Source organism: Eulemur rufifrons, chromosome 1, assembly GCF_041146395.1.
Source record: "Eulemur rufifrons isolate Redbay chromosome 1, OSU_ERuf_1, whole genome shotgun sequence".
In the NCBI taxonomy this organism is placed as follows: Eukaryota; Metazoa; Chordata; class Mammalia; order Primates; family Lemuridae; genus Eulemur; species Eulemur rufifrons.
Window position 1 is genome coordinate 70,802,367 of NC_090983.1, and position 21,226 is coordinate 70,823,592.

At 41.6% G+C, this 21,226-nt stretch overlaps 1 protein-coding gene across 1 annotated transcript in view; it reads right to left on the bottom strand.

Moving 5' to 3' along the window:
- The window catches only part of FMNL2 (formin like 2), a 296,967-nt gene that overhangs the window by 39,624 nt on the left and 236,117 nt on the right, over positions 1-21,226 (bottom strand). The window lies entirely within an intron of this gene.

The window sequence follows — 21,226 nt, forward strand, 5'->3', positions numbered from 1 at the left end:
CAACATGAGCCAAGACCAAAAGCTAATCCTTGGTTTCTTTTGCATATTCTCTTGATATTTTGAAATCCATTATCAACTGTGTTTTTCTTTCATTGGTCGTCTCTGCAGCATGTCTTTTCAGCTTGCATTCAGAATCCAAGAATGCAGTTCATGATAAAAAAAGAACTGACCACAGTTTTCCTTTTGTAAAAAGGAAAAAAAGACATGCAAAAACAGTTGAATAATTTAATATTTCAATTACTTGAAAGGTAGATTCAAAATGTGCATTTTATGTTTAACCTAATCAAAAACTTTTAGTGCATAAACTACAACACAGAAGTGGACACTGTGGGAAGCTATATTAACCCATTTAAGGTGAGCAGAGAAACTTGCAGTAATTTGTAATGTAGCATCTCAGAGGCCTGAAACCCAGGCATGCAGGTCAAATGAATGCTTTCACTGAACAGATGAAATAAACAGATAAAATACCAGGGCCCCAAGGTATTTGCATATACATGGAATTACATGGAGTTAAAAACAGAGTCAAAGATTCATACCAAATAATAACTCTGGGGACTTATTTTTAAAGTCAAAGGATGAATTTGAATTCTGTCAATGTCGTTGGCTACCTTTTTGTAGCAAAGTTCTATGCTCACTGGTTTATTCATTCCACCTTCAGAAAATATTTCCCTGAACCATCTATAGACTACATGCTGTATGAGCAAGACACAGTCCCTGGGTTAACATTTTGCAAATTTAATCCAGGTTTCAAATGCTAAACTCTAAATTTTCTGACTCCTTTTGTGATCTTCGGGATACACAAGCCAATCCTTAAGAATTCTTCTAAAATAATATCTCATAATACAGCCATTTAATTCAGTCATGTTAAATTCCATGTGAACATATATTTTGGTGAAGAGAAAGTTCCAGGAAGGCAAGAATTTTGTCTGTTTTTTTTTTCCTCCCTGCTATGTCCTTAGCATCTACATCAATGCTTAGCACATTGTAGGTTCTCAATCATATTTGTTGGATTGCACTGAATGGAAGATAAATGAGCAATTATGTTAACAAACACTTCTCAAAAGGCTGAACGAATTCCTGTTCTCCACGATGTCTCAGCGTGAAAGCGGATCCATCAGGCCACTGTACACGGGCGCCAGGAGTAAATGTTCCATCGTGGCTCCTGTGCCTGAACCGTACGCTGGAAATGTTAAGGTGATCGGCCTTCAACCTCTGCGGGCTTCTAGTCTTCAAGCAACTTCATATTTCCAACAGATTCAGACCACAGTTACTGTACTCTCATGACTACTCTCCATTTATTTACACCAGTCTTAACAAAAAATAATTTCAGAAGGCAAAGCTACAGTGCATGGGCCCTGTCTAGAGGAAGCAGGGAAAGACTCTGGAAGGGGGAGTCTAAAATAAGGCCTTTAATAAAACACACCTGTCCAACCCCACTCTAGCGTGTCTGACTCAGTAGTCCCAGGTGGGGCTGCGGTGAATGGGCATGCATAATTTTAAAAGCACTACAGATCATTCTGATGCTCCACAAAGGCGGAGAACAGAGACCTAAGGGGACACCACGTTCTGCCTCTGCCCTCAGTCAGCCCCTCCAGAGAACACGCAGCATGTTCCTGGAAACGAAAGGTTTGTGCAAGGGGTGAGGCAGTGCAGGCTCAACTCCCTAAACTATGACATCTTGTGGCTTGTCCCCACAGGGACAAGCACCCCTCGCCTGCAAAGAGGGCCCTGTGGGTAAAAAAACACAAAGCTTTGCATAGAAAAGCTCTGAGTTACAACCTGGACTTTCTTCAGCAGAAACCCCAATGTAAGAACTTGTTTCCCAGGAGAACGTTCTCCTTCAGTCTTGTTTCAGGAGCTTGTTAGTGGCAGAAGGAGAAAAGGAAGAGAACCCACCTTGCACCTGGGGACAGCTACCAACCCCTGAGACGCAGAGTGTGATTATGCTCTGGTAAGCGGCCAAGCACTCGCTAAACTAAAAGAGGCAGCAGCTATGACGAACAAGGATGACCAGTACAATTCCTAGGCAGGCAAAGCTCTTCAAATCAAAGATGTTAGAAAGCTAAAAAGTACCTTGGATAATCTGATGCCCTCACTTTATGAATGAGACTGACACTCAGACAGATTAAATATCTGACTTGATGAAAGGTCGACACAGAGTGGCAGAACCAAGGCTAGAACCAACAGCCAGCCTGACGTCCCCTCTCCCACAAAGCCCAGAATGTCCAGATAAACATATTCCATTTCAGGAGAGAGTTCAGGTTTTCCAAAATTATCTGAGACACCACAGACATGGACAATGTTATCATTAAAGTTATAACCATTACTCATGCATATACTTGGCATCCAGTCACCAGAATTGTCCATGGAACCTCTAAAACTGGCAGATTCCTGGGGTCTATATTGAGACATACTAATGAGAATCTCCACAGAGGGGGCTAGAAATCTGAGGCCTCATGGTTGCTGTGGCCGCATTTGGGAACCAGTGGCTTATACAGTATCAGACCAGCTGAACAAACCCTCAGCCTTTTTGGGTACCAGTTATAAAATGGTTTAACTAGACCAGTAACTCTCCAACTCATTCCACTTCCAATTGAGCAACACAAATAACAAAACATGTTAATAGCTACTGTAACTGGGTATCACAGGAACGTAGCAGGACTCACTGCCCCTGCATAGGTACAGGGAATGGGAAGGTGACTCAAAATCAGGGATTACATCCAGGGTATTAGAGAAAATGAGTTTTAAATGACTAGGAAAGCACATGTGGACAGCAACAAAACAAACTACTCATAGCTTGTTAATAAAAAGAGATGGTAGCAAATCCAGAACGAGCAATACTAGATTAATTTCATGGTGGGTAAGGATCCCAAAGAACATTATACTAGCCTGGTGGACAGGACTAAAATAGACGTTAAGAAGAACCTTGAATATACAAGTTTCTTTAGAAATCCCTCATTCTGTCAACAGACAAATCCATGCTGAGAACATGTGTGTTATGAAACAGAGAAATACCTTAAATCTTCAAACATAAGAAATTTAACTATTTTATTTATAGCTGCTATGAATGGTGAAAAGAATCCAAAGGCACACATAACAAGTTGAACACAGATGCTGGCTTTGGGAAACCTTGAAAGAATCGGAGATGGCTCTTCTCCATCCCCTGTAAGGACCAGAAGGACCCCTGCTATCAGCTCCACCAAGTCCCTTTATTAAAGCTTTAGACTGCTTTGCTGCCAATTTGAAATAATGAACGCAGGGTGGTATTTTCCGCCATTGCTCCACTGGAACAGCAGGGGTTCCAGAGTCCCCCTTCGTTTCTGATGAAGGAAAGGAAGCATGCAAACCAGATTCCCTTTTGTTTCTATATTACTTTAGCAATCATTAAACAAGTGTATACTACAATCCCACAGGAAATGGGAGGGTATGTTTGGGGAAGGTTGGTAAAAGCTGAGTCCCACATCAAAGGAAAGTCGTCTTACCCATACTGCTCACATCTGGACCACCCCCACACACTTGGTTAAAATAGGACCATCATGGTTGAACATTCCTCTTCTCTCTTTTGAACTGGCCTCGTTTTACAAAATTGGTGAGGATGAAAGGAACAAGACACTGATTTTTGGTTATTTTCAGAATCCATGCATTGGCCTTCATGGGAATGCTCTCAAGGGCTTCATCAAAACATATAGAAGAGCCAGGAGCATATTTGCACATATATATTATTGCACGTTATATATTGCTGTGTGTAACTTCCATCTGCCAGCAAAGGCCAGACAATATATGATGCGAAAACTTTTAAACAAACATTATACTATTGCAGCTGAAATGTATCATTCTTGACATTTATATTCACTGGTATTTCTCATTCCCCCACCAGCTTTGACACCAATTTCCTATATCAATAATAAGTAGCCAATGGAGTAGGTGGGGTGGGGAGCAAGAGTAAGAGCTACAGAAGGAGAGCAGATGGGAAAGGAGCCTTCTGTACACAGGACTACTCTATCGGGAATGAGACTTCCACTGCTACAAGCTAGGGCTACCAGAAATTAACTAACCCAGCAGACAAATAAAAACACATGCACTGGAAAAGCATGTACTAGACTGTAAACTGAGCAGCATCTTCATTCTAAATCATTTATAAACCAGTCTCACGGGAATAAATTCACCAACCTGATTAACACCGTGTAAAGTGAAAACAATCAGACTCCGATCCTACACCACGGACTCTGCTAACAGAGCCACGCATCTGCCCATCCCGTGGGTCCTGCCTAACACAACTGCCCCTCTCTCTGCACCTTTAGTCTCTAACACTGACGGGAGTGAGGGGCTACGAGGGCAGAAATGGGACTATTAAATGGGAGTATTCAATGGTGTCCTAAAACCTGGGTTATAAGTCACAGCTTGGCCACTACCCCCACTGTTAGCTTGGACAACTCAGAGAACATCCCTGGAATTCAGTTTTCACGTCCTTCAGTTTGATGGCCTTAGCTTACACTGCTGGTTTTCAAGCCATGTTTTAAGAAGCCATAAGGGGCCGGGCGCAGTGGCTCACACCTGTAATCCTACACTCTGGGAGGCCGAGGAGGGCAGATTGTTTGAGCTCAGGAGTTCGAGACCAGCTTGAGCAAGAGCGAGACCCTGTCTCTACTAAAAATAGAAAGAAATTATATGGACAGCTAAAAACATATATAGAAGAAAATTATCCGGGCATGGTAGCACATGCCTGTAGTACCAGCCACTCGGGAGGCTGAGGCAGGAGGATCGCTTGAGCCCAGGAGTTTGAGGTTGCTGTGAGCTAGGCTGACGCCACAGCACTCACTCTAGCCTGGGCAACAGAGCGAGACCTTGTCTCAAAAAAAAAAAAAAAGCAGCAGCAGCCATAAGGGTTATAGAGCTTTGGGGGGGCGGGGGAGGCCTCCAAAAGTCAGGGGCTTGGCAGGGAAAGGGAAAACACAAATAAGTAAGGTTCCTGGGACTTCCACTCTCACTCATCCAGATCTACTTTCTCATACTCGGTTGTCAGGTAAGCTTTCTTTTGAATTTAAAAAAAAAAAAGTTATATTGCTAATAAAAGTTTGAAAATATCCTTTCACTCAGTATCCTGAAGCTCTAAAATTCCAACCTAGCATGGCAATATAACATGATATTCCCAGCCTGACCGGCACGGACGCTCCACACGAGACAAACGCAGAGAGAGGCACTTAGCGCGCAGGCCCCGAGTACCAAGCGTAAGGGCCAAAGCACTACCTCATCCCATCTGGCCCACGCCTGCTTGTGCAGCTTATCAATCCCGCCCTGCCCAGATAGAGGGGGCCACTCCCAGGACAAGCGAGATACATTTTCACATAAAGGAGAATTGAAGCAAAAGCACAACTTCTGCCAAAAAACAACTATGTTCTCCAACATCTGTGAAAGACATTTCTGAGCAGTGTCCCAAACCACTTGGATAAATCCAGGGCCCTGGATGCAAAGGAGCCTGCGGTTTACAGCGTCTCGAAGGGTGGGCAGAGGTCAGGGGATGAATTCCCGAGAGGCTGATAGCAGACAGAAGATGGTTTTACAAAAGCCTTGTAATAAAGCGTATTATCTTGCCAGCCAGATGTTGCAATGAACACACTCCCAGCCTTCAGCCACCTCCCTGTGCCCCTTCAAGGTCAGTGACAGTCTCTGGCTTCCCCCAGCAACAGCTCCCAGGGCACCCCGCAAAGTCTGCAGCCAGATTGAGGCCTGCATCTTATGAGGTGGCTATAAAATATGCTTCTGGGTTAGTTATATAAAAATTAAAGGCCCCTTGCTTAAGTGCTTCCTTCTTTGCCCTGTTGCCTGGCGCCTGCCTCAATACTTTCTTTTTCTCTTCTCACAATGGGCCCCTGTGATCCGCAAGGCTCCCTGCAGGAAGGCACCGTTTTAGCGGCACACGCTATTATGACTGATTACACTGCCCTGCTCGGGGCCTGCCTGGGAACAAAAGTTCCGTTTTCTTTTCAGGGCCTCATGAAGTAAACAGTTATTTCATAGTCAGTCCTAGGCGAAAAGCATCTTTTACCTTCCCTTGGGAGCACCGTAGCAGTCTGGGGGTGACTGAGGCCGTAATGGCCTGACAAAACCACTTTTCTGGGTGTTCTGCAGTCGTCAGTGGTCTATGACTGTTCTCCCCTGAAGTGACTAGAAATCCCATACACAGAAGCAGATCGCTCTGCCCTGCTGCTGGAGCTCAAGTCTCCCTGGAACGTCAAGGCGGAAATGTTCATCTAACCGAACAGCCTTACCTCACTCCACTGAAACAGAAACTAATGACAGCTAAGCAACTAAATGTATTCTACAATTTAGTCAACCTCCTCCTTCATAAATAAAACATTTCTATCAATCTTGGACCGAGAGACGTCTGACTATGAGCCCCAAGTTTCATCCACATAATGCTAAACACCCTAGTGAAAACCTCAGTCACTTTTCCAGATGTTTCCAAATATCCAGATGTTTGGCAGCAGGCACACGAAGCATCCAGATGACTTACTTTTCACGCATCTACTTGGCAGTACTGAAGAAAGAATCCAGACATAGAAGCAAGAGGCTAGGAAAATCCCCAAAGGACAACTCATTGAAACACTGCTCCTTAAATAAGAAATGAATTTTTATCACTCCCCTAAAAAAAGATGACTTTCATTCAATTCTAGAGAGTAAGGCTCCCTCCCTGGTACAGTATCTATGAAATGATATCTCTCGCAAACATTCTTAAAATCTGACTTGAATCTCTCCAGCTTCAATGCTAGACTTCTGTCTCCTGGTTCTTAGGAAGGACACATAGAGATTCTTTCAAGGTTGCTTGTGAAGGTTAATTTTATGCGGCAGCTTGAGTGGGTGAAGGGATGCTGAGATAGCTGCTAAAACATTTCTGGGTGTGTCTGTGAGGGTGTTTCCGGAAGAGATCAGCATTTGAATCTGCACACTGAGTAAAGAAGATCCACCTTGACCAACCTGGGTGGGCCTCATGCAATCCATTGAGGGCCTCAATACAACAAAAAGAATTTGAAGGAAGGGTAAATTCTCTCTCCTCGAGTCTGGACATCCAACTTCCCCTGCCTTTGGACACTGGAGCTCCTGGTTCTCAGGCCTTCAGACTGGGACTGAATTACACCCTTAGCTTTCCTGGTCTCCAGTGAGCAGACACCACGGGAATCCTCTGCCTCCATAATCACGTGAGCCAAGTTCTATAAGTCTCTTCTTAAATCTTCAGCTGTATCTATAGATATCCTATTGGTTTTGTTTCTCTGAAGAATACTAATACAATTTCATTCCTACCTGAAGGCCAAATGCCTTCTATTTCTTCAAGAAAGAATGGTATTTAAATAGCTACCCGAGGACTAAATGATGAAGGCCTTCAGTCACCTCTGAGATGACTCACCAGTCAGACCCCTCAACAGTGGAAGAAGGCCTGATACTGGGCTTTATTTTCAACCACTTCTCCTCACAGCTTCTTCCTTTGAACATACCCAATTAGGTCAAGCCGGGTGTGGGAGGGGACAAAATGACACATCTCTAGTGGTCATGGCAAGGGCACATGGTTGGAGCTTTTAAAGCCTGCAGCATTTTCACCACAGATCTTGGGACCTATTCAGGAAGCAGTAGCCGACTCCTGTTCTCCTCACACCTGAATCACAACAAACCAAATTAAATCAAACAAAGGTGTGCCATCAATTAAGCATCCTTGAAGACAGGACTCCGATAGATCAAAGACCTCAGGCCAACAACAGGCAAAGGCCTGAAGTCTGTCCACCTGCTTTCTCCTGACTCTTATTTCACATCTCCTTTATTTCCTTCTGTGCTCTTTCCCAAACTCACCCATCACCTATTCCTGGTCTCAGTCAGGAGGACCTTCCTCTTGGCCCACTGGAACCATTTCCACCCAGCCCAATATGATAGCAGATACTGGATTTGGGCACCAGTTATTAAAGCGTGGTCCTCAAACCAAGGGTCTCTGAGGCCATTTTACAAGGTCTGTGAAGTCAAAATTATTTTTAAAACAACACTAGATGGTACTTGCCTTTTTCACAGGATTGGCATTTGCACTGGAGGTGCAAAAGCAATGGTGGGTGAATAAAATTGTTAGTGCCTTAGCGCAAGTCAAGGTAGTGGCACTAAATTATACTGGTGATCATTGTATTCATTACAGCCATGCCAAAGACAGTTTCACTTAATATTTTTGATGAAACAATAAAATATTAATTTTATTACATCTTGACCCTTGAATACACATCTTTATAGTACTCTATATGATGAAGTGCGAAGTCTGCGTAAGCACTTCTGCTATATTTTGAACTACAGATGTCTTGAGAAAAAGCACTTCTGTGATTATTCCAGTTGCAAGATGAACTACCCACTCTTTCATTCGTAATTGAAAGAATGACACACTATAATTATTCAGTGATATACTTACCAGATATTCTCTTGAAAACAATCAAAGTAAGCCTTTTACTTTAAGGAATATAACTGACCATACTTGTTGCCAATGATAAAAATTGAGCTTTCAAACAAATGAGAATTTTGGAAAACTTGTGTTCACCACGATAAGCTTGATAGCTTCCAAATACTTAAAGACTTTTCTGACGAGGTCAGTGGAGACAGTAATGAATGTGATTTGTTAAAATACTGCATTATGAAATGTGTCAATATTTAGAAGATCTAGATAATTCAATGAATTGATATTTTCCAAATGATCACTGAATGTTTTTGCAAAATTATAGATTCCTTCGAGGTGCAAGACAGGCAAACATATTTTAACATAACAGAGTACAAGAAGTTCATTAACATGGTTTAGATTCTACTTTGCAACTAACCTTTAAGAAATTACTGTTTGTCCAGTGTTTGTACAATATAGTATCAAAGAAGAATATCCACTATTATCTGCAAATGCTGTTAAAGTACTTCCTTTTCATCTACATATTTGCATGGGGCTGAATTTTCTTCATCTACTTCAATCACAAAAACAACATAAGAATGCAGCTATCTTCTGTTAAGCTAGACTTTAAAGATTTATAAAAATATAAAATAATGCCACTACTATAGACTGAATCGTGTCTCCACAAAATTCATGTTAAAGCTCTAACTGCCCTCAATGTGTCTGTATTTGGAAATAGGGATTTTAGGAGGTAATTAAGGTTAAATGAAGTCATAAAGGTAGGATCCTAGGCCGATAGGCTTGGTGGCCTTATAAGAAGAAGAGAGATCTTTCTTTCCACGCACACACACCCAGAAAAGGCCATGTGAGGACAAAGCAAGAAGGTGGCCACCTGCAAGCCAGAGAGAGAGCCCTCACCAGAATCTGACTAGGCTGGCACCCTGATCTCAACCTTCTAGCCTCTAGAACTGAGAAAAGCAATTTCTGTTGTTTAAACTACCCACTCTATGGTATGTTGTTAAGGCAGCTTCAGATGACTAAGAGAGCCAGTATTTCCGCTGATTTTTTTTTTTTTTTTTTAGCAGCTTTGGAAAACAGTTATTTTTTAATAGAAAATGTTACGTTAATATGTGATAAGTTTATTATGTTATTTAATGGAATAGATTGATCAAAATTTTGTCATTTCTACTATGGTAAATATTAATATATAACCTGCAAAAACAAAAGCTCTTCAGGGTCCTCAGCAATTTTTAAGAGTGTAAAAAGGGGCCCAGAGGCCAAAAGCTTGAACATTATGGATTAGTGAACAGCCTCTTTATTAAGATGATCAGTTTTTAAAACCCAAAATCTGAAGAAGAAAATGAATGAATATCTAATAGTAAAATTTCTTGCAAGATTGTTTGGAACTCAACCATACAATATTAAGTACTACTGAATCTGCCATCTCTGCACAAAGATGATGCCAGTCACTTAAAGAGTGGTAAGTTTCCTTATATAGAAAGAAGCCCTCCAGCATTTTACAAGGTAGAAAAAAAAGACTTCCCTTCCGTTCTTATGTCTAACAAGGCCAGGTACAATTCCTGGTGTTTGTCAGGCAAGACAACAGCAGTCCCTAACTGTTCTCTAGTTATGTCCGGGACGTGCCCATTCCTGACATACATCGATTTCTTACAAGGGGAGAAGAAATTATTTTCCCAAAGCCAAGTGAATGTTAGATTCCAAGCAAGAATATGAAAGGGGTATAAAAACTGATCTTCCCCATGGGGGAGAAAACACAGGTCACACAGTCCCCAAAGTTCAGACAGAATCACACTTAATGAATCCACCCAAACTAACAGACTTATCTGGAAAAACTGACATGATATAACACCAAATCTTCAGGGAACAAAAAGATCACTGTCTTTTACCAATGCACTAAACATGTCCTTGACACCTTTCACATAGAAAATGCTATTTACTAAGTTATACACCTATGCCTGGAAAATACTTTAAAAGGAAAAAATTCAGTGTTGTTCTTGGTGGTGTACCAATAAATCTGGGATATCACGTGTGTTGCTAGTACATTTATTGGTGGGGAAGGAGCCCTCATTTTCCACTGCCAAAACCAAAGTGCCGAAACAAAACAGAACCTGTAGCTCGTGTTACCGTGATTGGCCGTTTGCACTCTGCGGTGACACAGGGCTGGGGGGAAATTCTGCCAGAGCGCTCGACTTCACCATGAGGGCTGACTGGCAGTGACTGCTGGACCGTAATCAGGAACCGCTGAGCCATTTTCTTCTACTGAGAGTGATACAGTCAATTGTGAATGAAAACTAAGTATGACTATATATCCTCGGCAGACTGATAGATAGAATTAAAGAGTTGGGCAGGAGCCACATGCACTGCTGTGCTGAAAGGAATAAAGAATGGTTGTTAAACTACAGTGGGCAGAACAGGGTTTGGGGTAGGACGTGGGAGCCGGGAAATGACAAGCTTGAATAATGACTCAAAAGCTCGGTCTTTCAAAAACTTCACAAACCAGGGATGCTTCCAGAGACAGGCCCCCACCAGCACCCCGTGTAGCGGTACTAACAGCAGGACCAGCACGTCTAGCTGCCTCTCTGGCTGAGGAAGCTGAGAGGTCCTTAGACATGCTGCAGATTTTTAAAATGAGACTTGAGTCAAGGGACTTATGCAGCCACTTACCAGGTGGTCATAAAAAGGATCTTGGGACTAAAGTCATGATATAGTCTAAAGTCACAATACAGTCTAAAGTCATGATGGTCTCTTTTAAACTCCTTACTATCTTCCCAACTGGCCTTGGACATGTTAGTTTTTGTTCTTGTTTGAAAATGAAGGCATCTATTATTTTATTATCTAGTTACTTTGTTTTTACATCTTTAAAACAGCACTTAATCTTTCTCAGATGGAACTATTTGAATATGTATACACAATACATATTACACACATAGGCATGTGTAAACAAAGCTTTATAGAGAATCATAAAATTGTAGACCTTGAAGGGATACAGAAACCATTTGACTAACTTCTCACATAAAGCAAGAACTTGCACCACAAGACACACTCATCCTCTTGACCACCCTTTGTGCTGTGTGCCGGTCTGTTCTGGCCCATTCTCGCCTTGTCTCCTTACTCTTTTTTTACACTGGGGTCCCTGTGGAGGAGTCCACCTGCTCAGTTACAATTCTCTTGGATTATTTACACACATACACCCCAAGCACACACTCCCCAATCACCTGTGGTCTAGCCTATTCTTTCATTCATTATCTTAAGTGCATAACTAAGAATCTGACCTTGGGCATTTAATAAAAACAAGGTTTATTTTCTTCGCCTGAAAAAAAAACTATCCCCAGATCGTATTTGTTGACCTCGGTTGGGCTACTTTCTTCTTAATTAAATGTAATTAATACTAATTATTATTTGAATAGATTCTTATTCCCTCTTATGTCTGTCCCCATATTCAGTGGCTCAACCTATCTCTTGTTGAATTTTCTTCAGTTTTTTGGCTTCATATCCGTTGCCATGGCTACAAACTTGGTGCAGGGCCCAGTCATTTAACAACTGAACTACCTATCTCCCGAACTCCAGCGTCTCTCCCTCTACTGTATTTTATGCAGAGCCACAACATTCCTAAAGATTTATCCAAATTACATAAAATGCCTTTCTCAGACTTCCATAGAATCAAATGGAATAAATATAAAGCATTTTATAAACTGCAACGTACTGTAGAACTTAATTCTTCCCTTTCTCTTTTTTTCCTCTGATTTTTATCACTGGAGTTTTGTTTTGTTTTGTTTAAATCACAGGTTTCAAATCTCTCCATCACTGTTTCCTCAGGACTTCATTCACACTTGCCTGTTATCATGCTTTGTTCTGTAACATGGACCCCAGTCAGATATTTCTCCTGGGGAACCAGCACGTGTATTCTGTGAGACAGATTTATACTGCCTTATGAAACAGATTTGAAGCCAGTCTCTGTCTCCAGAATCCTCTCCACCAAATCAAGTCTTTTCCCTCCTTTATCTTGCTCAGGACCTACCCCCTCCTCCCTTTGGGCCCTGTACAAACAGCCCAGTCTGTCCTGAATTTTATTATACTAGCAATTTCAAACATGCCAATAATCTACCCCATCTGTAACCATTCCCATTAGGTTTACTTGTAGGTGGAAAATTGAGGAAAATGTATGATCATGTGTAGAAAGTGCTTGGAATGTGATGACATGTTATAAGAAGTTGTATATGAACTCAGAATTGAATGGACCTGGGTAAAAACCCCAGAGTTGCCATTTACTAGACTGTGTCAGCAGCCCATTTACTCCAAGCCTCTCCCCCTCCTGATTCCTCCTTCACATGGGATATCTGAGAATTAACACAGCAACATATACTAGCTTGTTGGCACTAAACAAACAATAAATTTTTTATGAAATAGAAAATTAATTAACTCATAGTAGCCTTACTATTTCTACCTATGTATATGACTTTTTTAAATGTGACATAACAAATATGTTTACAATATGGAAGAAAATGGAATCAATTCATGAACTCTGCTCAGGTTTTCTTCCTGATGATGACTGTTTGCTATTTTGAAAGAAACCAACCAAACAAAACCCTAATATATTGACTATGGACCTCACCATACATTTTAAAATGTGCTTATGTTTTACAAGTGTTTACATTTCAAATGAAATTTAACTCACGCAGAGAGTCAAGCTCAATAAGCACATTCATCATCAATAACCCCTAAAACTTTGGTTTAAATCAAGAATTATGATCAAGAATAAAAATATAAGCACAATTCCTAAAAGTTTAAGAATAAGCACAATTCTTAAAAGTCTTAAATGACTACTGACTATAAATCCTACTGTTGACTTTAGTGTACATTTGGTCATCCACTGAATACCTTAAAGTCAATCCTGTCTTTTTGTTGTTGTTGTTGTTGTTGTTTTTTGTTTTTTGTTTTGAGACAGAGTCTCGCTTTGTTGTCCGGGCTAGAGTGAGTGCCATGGCGTCAGCCTAGCTCACAGCAACCTCAAACTCCTGGGCTTAAGCAATCCTACTGCCTCAGCCTCCCGAGTAGCTGGGACTACAGGCATGTGCCACCATGCCCGGCTAATTTTTTCTATATATATATATTTTAGTTGGCTAGATAATTTCTTTCTCTTTTTTTAGTAGAGACGGGGTCTCGCTCTTGCTCAGGCTGGTCTCGAACTCCTGAGCTCAAACAATCCACCCGCCTCGGCCTCCCAGAGTGCTAGGATTACAGGCGTGAGCCACCGCGCCCGGCCTTTCAATCCTGTCTTTCTTAGGGCAACAGAAACTTCTGTGGGACAGAAATCGTGTCTTTTATTTTCTGGCAAACTCCTGACCATATAACAGTACATTATCCGTGGTAAAAAATATATATTAATGCTTGCTCAACAGCTCCCTAAAAGTTCCAAAGAAATTCTGGTTTTGTTTCATAGTGATGAAGAAAAGGTGGTAATAATTAATGCCTTAAGTTTTGGAGAGATAACTGAGCATCTTTGGAAAAGACAAGAGAAAACTAGCCATGTAAAATGTTACTAGAGGGGAAATCTAATCCTGCACAAAAGAAACACTCTTGCCGTGTGAGGCATTATTACTTCTCTCACATTCTAAGCAACGGAAATAAACACACACAAAAATAGTAGCCCTGCTGTCACGCTAAATCCTTTCAGTTGTTTCCATGTAGGGCTTATTACTATGCATACATATGTCTTTATGCAGCACTCACTGTATATACACACATATCTAATATACATACACAAATATACATATATGCATACACATATTACCTTACATATCTATGATTTATCTTATCCTTCCTCCTAGTTAGCATATTTAGCATTTCATAACTATTTTAACAGCTCATTTGAACTTACATGATTATTTAATAAGATGGTTAATGTAGCCCTATGTCTGGGGCTTAGCACTGGACTATTAATGATCACTAAAATAAGCTACAATCCAGAATTCTTTGACATTTAAAAACAAGTATTTCTATTTTCACGTAACGTAACACTACTTTAAAAAGCAGCCCGAACAAATATGGAATACTTAAGGAAAGAAAAGTCTACATCTTAGAACTTAAGTATCCTAACCATGCAAGTCAGTGTAGAGTGAGGGAGAAAACGAATAAATAGGCAGGCAGCTCCTTCACACAGGAAGAAGAAACCAAGGTGATCCTAAAATGGACCTCTCACATTACAGAGATAAACGCCAGCATGAAAACCAAATCCTGCCCAGAGACTGAAAACTTCCATTCTAGTGCTGTTCAGAGCTGGTGATGGTATTGCCAAAGCAATCATAGTTTTGACTCCGATTTTCTAATCAGCGCACAACACAGTGCTTCATACTTTCGTCATGTTCCTTACAACCATATGACATCTAAATGTCATAAAGACACTTCCCAAGTGAAAGTCCCATGTTTAGGAACTAGTGCCAGCCTCTGTCTCAGAGTCTTTGGGGTCTTAAAGTAACACACAGCTCTCACTGCTTTCTCTTGGGGTCCCCCTTATCTTTCAAGAATATGAAATAAGGGCACATAGGGTAACTTTTATAGTTGGCAAAGGGCACAGATTTTAGAAGTGGTATCTTCTTGTTTTTGAGACACAGTCTCACTCTGTCACCCGGGCTGAAGTGCAGTGATATCATCAGAGCTCACTGTAAACTCAAACTCCTGGGCTCTAGCAATCCTCCTGCCTCAGCCTCTTGAATACCTGGGGCTACAGGCGCACGTGGCACCATGCCCAGCTAATTTTTATATTTTTTGTACAGACAGGGTCTCGCTCTTGCTCAGCCTAGAAGTGGCATTTTCATGTGAACAAAAATAACAAGGACGCAACATTGTCTTAAAAAAAAAAAAAGTGGCTACTATATTTAAAATAAAGGATGAGGCTCCCTATTACATAAAATTGTACTCAGGCTTATGGAGCGAGGGGAGGGGTCTAATTAAAGTCAGGTTGCAGAAAAAAGCATCTCAATAAGTGCTCTCCAGATAACGTGATAACGTGGTCTGTCTCTGAACGCTGATATCCTCTTATACCTTATGCTTCTTTTTGAGGTGCTTTTTTTTTTTTTTTTTTTTTTTTAGCTCCCCAGGATCACAATAAAGTCCTGAAGATGTTAGAAGTGACTGAATACAGCAGCTGGGGGAGAGATGACGTCAGCGGAGGAAGAGGACCAAGGAATGAGAACTATGAATGGCAAAATTTCTGGAACAAATCTCAGACCCCAACCACACCCTGCTCCATCAAAGTGACCACATGCTGAGCCCACCATTAAATGACTTTTGGGACAAACCATACAAGCAATTTCTTTACTAACAGAGTTGATCTAAACAGCCAATGATCGGGATACACACTTCCCCCCCCCACCTCCTCCCTGCCTTTAGGCTGTGTGGCAATATAAAGACTCTGGGATAAGCAAGAGGCCTTTTGAGATCTGCCCTTAACGGTCTAGCCCAGCTTCTCTCTTCCCATGCCCCACCCCCTTTAAAATGGGAAATTTAGTCCTTGAAGCTTTATTCAAACACCACCTTCTTGGTATAAAATGACATCCTCCCACCCCACCTAATGTGGGAGGCTGAATAATGTGCACCCCACCCGTAAGATGTCCACATCCTAATACCTGGTACCTGTGACTATGTCACCTTACACGGTAAAAAGGACTCTGCAGATATAATTAAATTACAGAACTTGAGATGGGGAGATTATCTTTGACTATCTGGATGGGCCCAATGTAATCACAAAAGCCCTTAAAGGCAGGAGGCCAGAGAATCAGAATCAGAGACAGAAAAGGCCAGCTGGCAACAGAAGCAGAGAGACAAGACGCCATGCTGCTGACTCTGAGGTTGGAGGAAGGGACCAAGGAATGTGAGTGGCCTCTAGAAGATAAAAAGGGCAAGGAAGTGGATTCTCTACCAAAGCCTTCAGAAGAACACCACCCTGTAGACTCACTTTGTACTTCTGATCTACAGAACCGTAAGACAATAAATTTGTGTTGTTTGAAGTCACTAAATGTGTGACCATTTGTTACAGCAGCAAGAAAGGAATTTACCTGGTTAACCCTTGTTCATCCTAAACTCGGCTCAGGCAGCCTTTCCTACAGGGAGCCTGCCCCGAGAGTTCTCCCCTATCGACCTCCAACCTGCCTTCCCTGGGTTAGCTGTTCCTGGTCTTTGCAAGGCATCCGGCATTTACCTTTACAGAACCTAGTACTACAACCTAGTATTACTTCCTCAACTAGTGTGGGTGGCTTCCTTTTAAGGGTAGGGCCTATGTCTTACTCATTTTCTTATTTCTACTGTTTATCAATGTTTCTGACACACAGAGGGCACTCGAATTCTTTTCAGTAAGGCAGCATGACTGGCCCTTCAATGTCCAGAATACCAACCCGTACTTCCTTGCTAGATGATATGGACGCTGATGATAAAGAAACAGTAAGTTCATTATCAGGAAATGAACTTGGAAATCCTATGTCAATGGCTCCTTTCTCCTTTAGGAAAGGTTCTCACAGTATCATTTGCCCATAGTGCATTTGTCTGAAAGAAGCAGTAACTCTCTTATCTCCAACCCAAAAGTTTATAAAACTTCCAGTCATGAGAAGAACTAAGTATTGGGTTGAATGAAGAAGAAAGAGAAAACAGAAGAGCAAGAACAGTATTAATATTTTGGTAATTCTCATACAGTTCCTGAGGTGAACATGGCCACAGCCGTCTCTCCCATCCCACATGTTGTTCTACACAGTGGCCCTGACACTGCAGCCACCAAGAAGGGAAGCCATTGCCTTCCCCTTGCAACCAGGCTGGCTTCAGGGCCTCGCTGGTAACCAACAGAATGCAGCAGAAGCAACACCGCAAGACTTCTAAGAAGACATGTTGCGACCTCTTTGGATGCTTGCTCTCCGGGTGCTACTTCCTGGGGTGCTCTCTCTTGGAAGCAGGATGCCGCGCCGTGAGAAGTCCAAGCCACGTGGAGTTCTACATGGAGGCACTCTGGTTGACAGTCCCACCTAAGCCCAGCCTTCGAGAGGAATTACACCCCAAAAACTAGATAAGAGAGTGAAAAAGCCTCCAGATGAATTCCTATCTCTAGTCAACCAGTCTTCCCTGGTGAGGCCCAAGACACAATGGAGCAGGGACGATCCCTGCCATGCCAGCCTGACTGCCTGACTCACAGAATCCACGAGCCTAATAAAACTAAGGTTGGCTCAGCCAGCAGGGGTGGGGAACCTGCAGCCTTAAGGCCACATGTGCCCTTCTAGGTCCTTAAATGCAGCTTTCTGACTGAATCCAAATTTTACAGAACAAAACCTTTTATTAAAAGCGGTGCAGGAGAAAAAGACGAAACTTTCTTCTTGCCTCCTTTGGTGCTTAAAAAAGAACAATCTTGACATTAGAAGGCCGCAGTTTCCCCACCCGTGATTGGCTCCCATAGTTTGAGATTTGAGAGAATACATTGCTTATGGTTCAATGAGACCAAAAAAACTAAGTACCCTTCCCTCCATGTTGAAAATGTTATCACTTAGGGAGTTATCTGGATGGTCTTGTGCTAGATTTATAATCCTATGCCCTCAAATGTCCAAGAGGTTAGATTAGATGGGATTAAACTCAGAGGGATGCTGGAAGCACACCAAAATGTCTGCTCTCCTTCCTGCCCAATTTGGTCCACTATAAATAAAACTTGACAGGCTTTCTTAAATCAACTTAATAACGTGTAGCACGAGTGCTTTCAGATGCCTGGTAGCTAAACCACACATCAGCTTTCTTAGGAAGCCTTCTAGCAACAGGCGGAAAAAAGAAACAGCTACTGCCAAGAGAACTGTGTGCACAAGAGCTGGTGGCCTTGGGTGACTCACTGCACCAGCTCCGTCTATCCACTGGAAGGTCAGCAGTGGGGGAGACGTGGGCCTTTAATAACCAAATCAGGCTTTTTTGCTAAAGTCAGATGCTGTCATTATGGAAGTAGATGAGAACACAGTTATAATCGATCTGAAATTCTGATGAATTCCAGGTGCAACTCCCAGCAGCCTGGGAGAGCTGGTGGCTCAAAGCCCTCAGAGGGTTTTATTACTTGTGTCATCGTAGGCTGCTCCATCGCAGAGTCTACAGGGCCTCAATACTTTCCCTCTCTGATTTCAAAAGGAAGCATGTTTTGCCAAACTTTCCGAGACACTTTTTTAAAGTAAGCCAATTTCTCAAATATATCAAAGAATATAATGGAAAAAGTAGGAAGACTAAGAAAAAGTTGAGAAGAGAGGTCTACGTTGCAGACCTCAAGGTTCCTATGAGAAATTAGATTCAGTACAGAGTTTATAGATCTGAGGAGGGAGCTGGTTGAGGTCTTTAACCAGTAGGTGTAGTTTTATGAGCCAGCAGATTGCTAGCTACGGTCCATGTCATTTTGGAGAGAAGAAAAAGCAAGAGCAGAACCCCAAATAGTGTTTATGGTCGCTCAGCTTCAAGGGCAGAGCCAGAGTTTAGCCACATTCTAGAAATGGCTGCCCATTTTCCAAGCCTGTTCTCCAGGCTCCTTGTCAAGTCAAGTGTGTTTCTCAACATCCTTTCAATCAACCCTTTCCTCTGTGTGTTAGGGTCAGTTACTGCCTCTTGCAAACAAGACCCTGAACTAATACAAATACTAAAATATCTTTATTTCCAAATGTATTTTTCTGTCTGCTAGACCCAGTGCTCAAAAATATATATTGCCACACAACTAAGAAAGAACCAATTTAGGGAAGATGGTCATATGTCCTTCCACGTGGCTACATTAGTCAATAAAGAAAAATAGATAACTCCTTGTTGTCACCGTGGCCCTCATTTCAGGACCATACATATTCATAAAGAGATGTTTCAACATCAAAACAAGATGTGTGAATTCCCTTCATTTTTTTAAAAAAAATTCTTTTAAGAGAAAAATATCAAGACACACAACAGTTGACTGTTAATGATTTAGTCTTCATGTACTCATTTACACTCATGTTTTTAGGCATGTCACAAACCAACATAGTATAAGCTTACCATCTCAAATTTATGTAATTAAAATTCACTTATCATCATATACATTGAGGTGATATATGTGCTTGTTCCGTGACATCAGGCTTAGACCCCAACTCCAACCCCGCCATGAGCAAGGCCTTGGGATTCTTCCCACCAACAGATACCAATAAATTGGAGGTGCTCCCTCTTTTCCTAAAACATGTACTTCAGATATTACAAGACTCATAGAAAACTGAACATGTTGGGATTCTAAATATTACTTGAAACATGAGAAAATGCTGTAATCAAACATAAAAATCTATCAAGAGCCAAAAGATACCTTCCTTTAACTTACATTAAGTGGTAGTCAAATTAGAATGGATTTGTTGGCTCAAGAGGCAGAGGGGCAAACAATCCAGCTACCTACGCTATGTAAGATATGGAGTCTTTAAATTTTCTTTCAGTGGCTGGTGCCACAGTGCAGCAGTATGCTCAACTGTGCTCTAACAATGATCAAAGCCCAAAGTCTGGCTACTCTAAAGCATACGACTCTATTTGCAAAAAAATAGACGCTGAATACCCCTACACCACCCCCTTCATTCCCGCCAATAAAAACAGGGCTAATCCCTTCATCCCTCTGAAGGAGATGAATGGAATCTCAATTTACTAACAAGGATAAAAAGCTTTAAGAACAATCTTCTTGAAGGCACAGCCTCTTCTCTGGTCCTGCTCCCTGGTACCCTGGTACCCAGTGTGGCACTCTCCCTGCAGCGGGTGGCTCAGTCAGTATTATTCCCTAGCCAAGGCCCTATCTGCACAGGCATACCAGACTATACCGACATCGACAAGCCGGCTCCAGACCTCCCTAAAACCAGAAGATTCCAGCAACATTTTGGCTAAAAAGATTAAAGAATACATCTTTTACTATGATGTGTAAGGGGGGAAAAACCCACTCACATGAAGATGAGCGAAAAAGAGAAGAGAAAGGGATTTAAAAAACTTTGAGCTGTGAGTGGCATTATATTTTTTAAAAACAAGATCAACACAGAGTAACACTTTTTCCATCCCAAGACTGGATAAAGAGAGGTTGAGCTTTTTGACCCATCCATTAAGAACAAAGCCCCTTGGGGGCATGGTCCTGCCCTGTCCTCATGCACATGGCCATTAGGATAATCCCTTTGCTTGGTCTGTCTACGTGGTTTCTCTCATGCACAAATGCCTGTGCCAGGGAGAAACCGAACCTAAACACCCACCGTCTCTCATAAGCAGTTACAGAAATGAGGCAGTTTGGATTAAAGCTCTAAAAATGCAAACTCAAAAGTAATTTGGTTCTCATTACTACTGGCCAGCTTTTATATCTAGTAGGATTACTTTCTTCTTCCACTAAGCACGTATTATGCCCTAAATGGCTAAACCATATACAATTCTGATGCCAGAGAGCTAAAACTCAATTCTGCAAATATTTGTGTGTCTATTATGCACATGAAAGGTACTCTATGTCACCTAAGAGAAAACAAAATTAAGATTCATCTCCTGAATTCCTGGCTTTAATTCTGATTCTACACAATTATATATCTGGGACATCATCTGGCCAGCAGTATAGTCAAATGCCTGTTATAACATAAGCCATATTATAACAAGGGCCCCTGAAAACTGTACACTAAATGCTTCCAGGGTGGAAAAGACTTGGCACACAATGTTTTCAAATATGATCCGATGACAAAGACTGGGAGTTATATTCGCAGCTCATGCTGTTTACACATACCTCCTTATTTATTAGTGTAAAATTTATATATTTATACATGACATATAAAAACATTCACAGACAAGCATTGA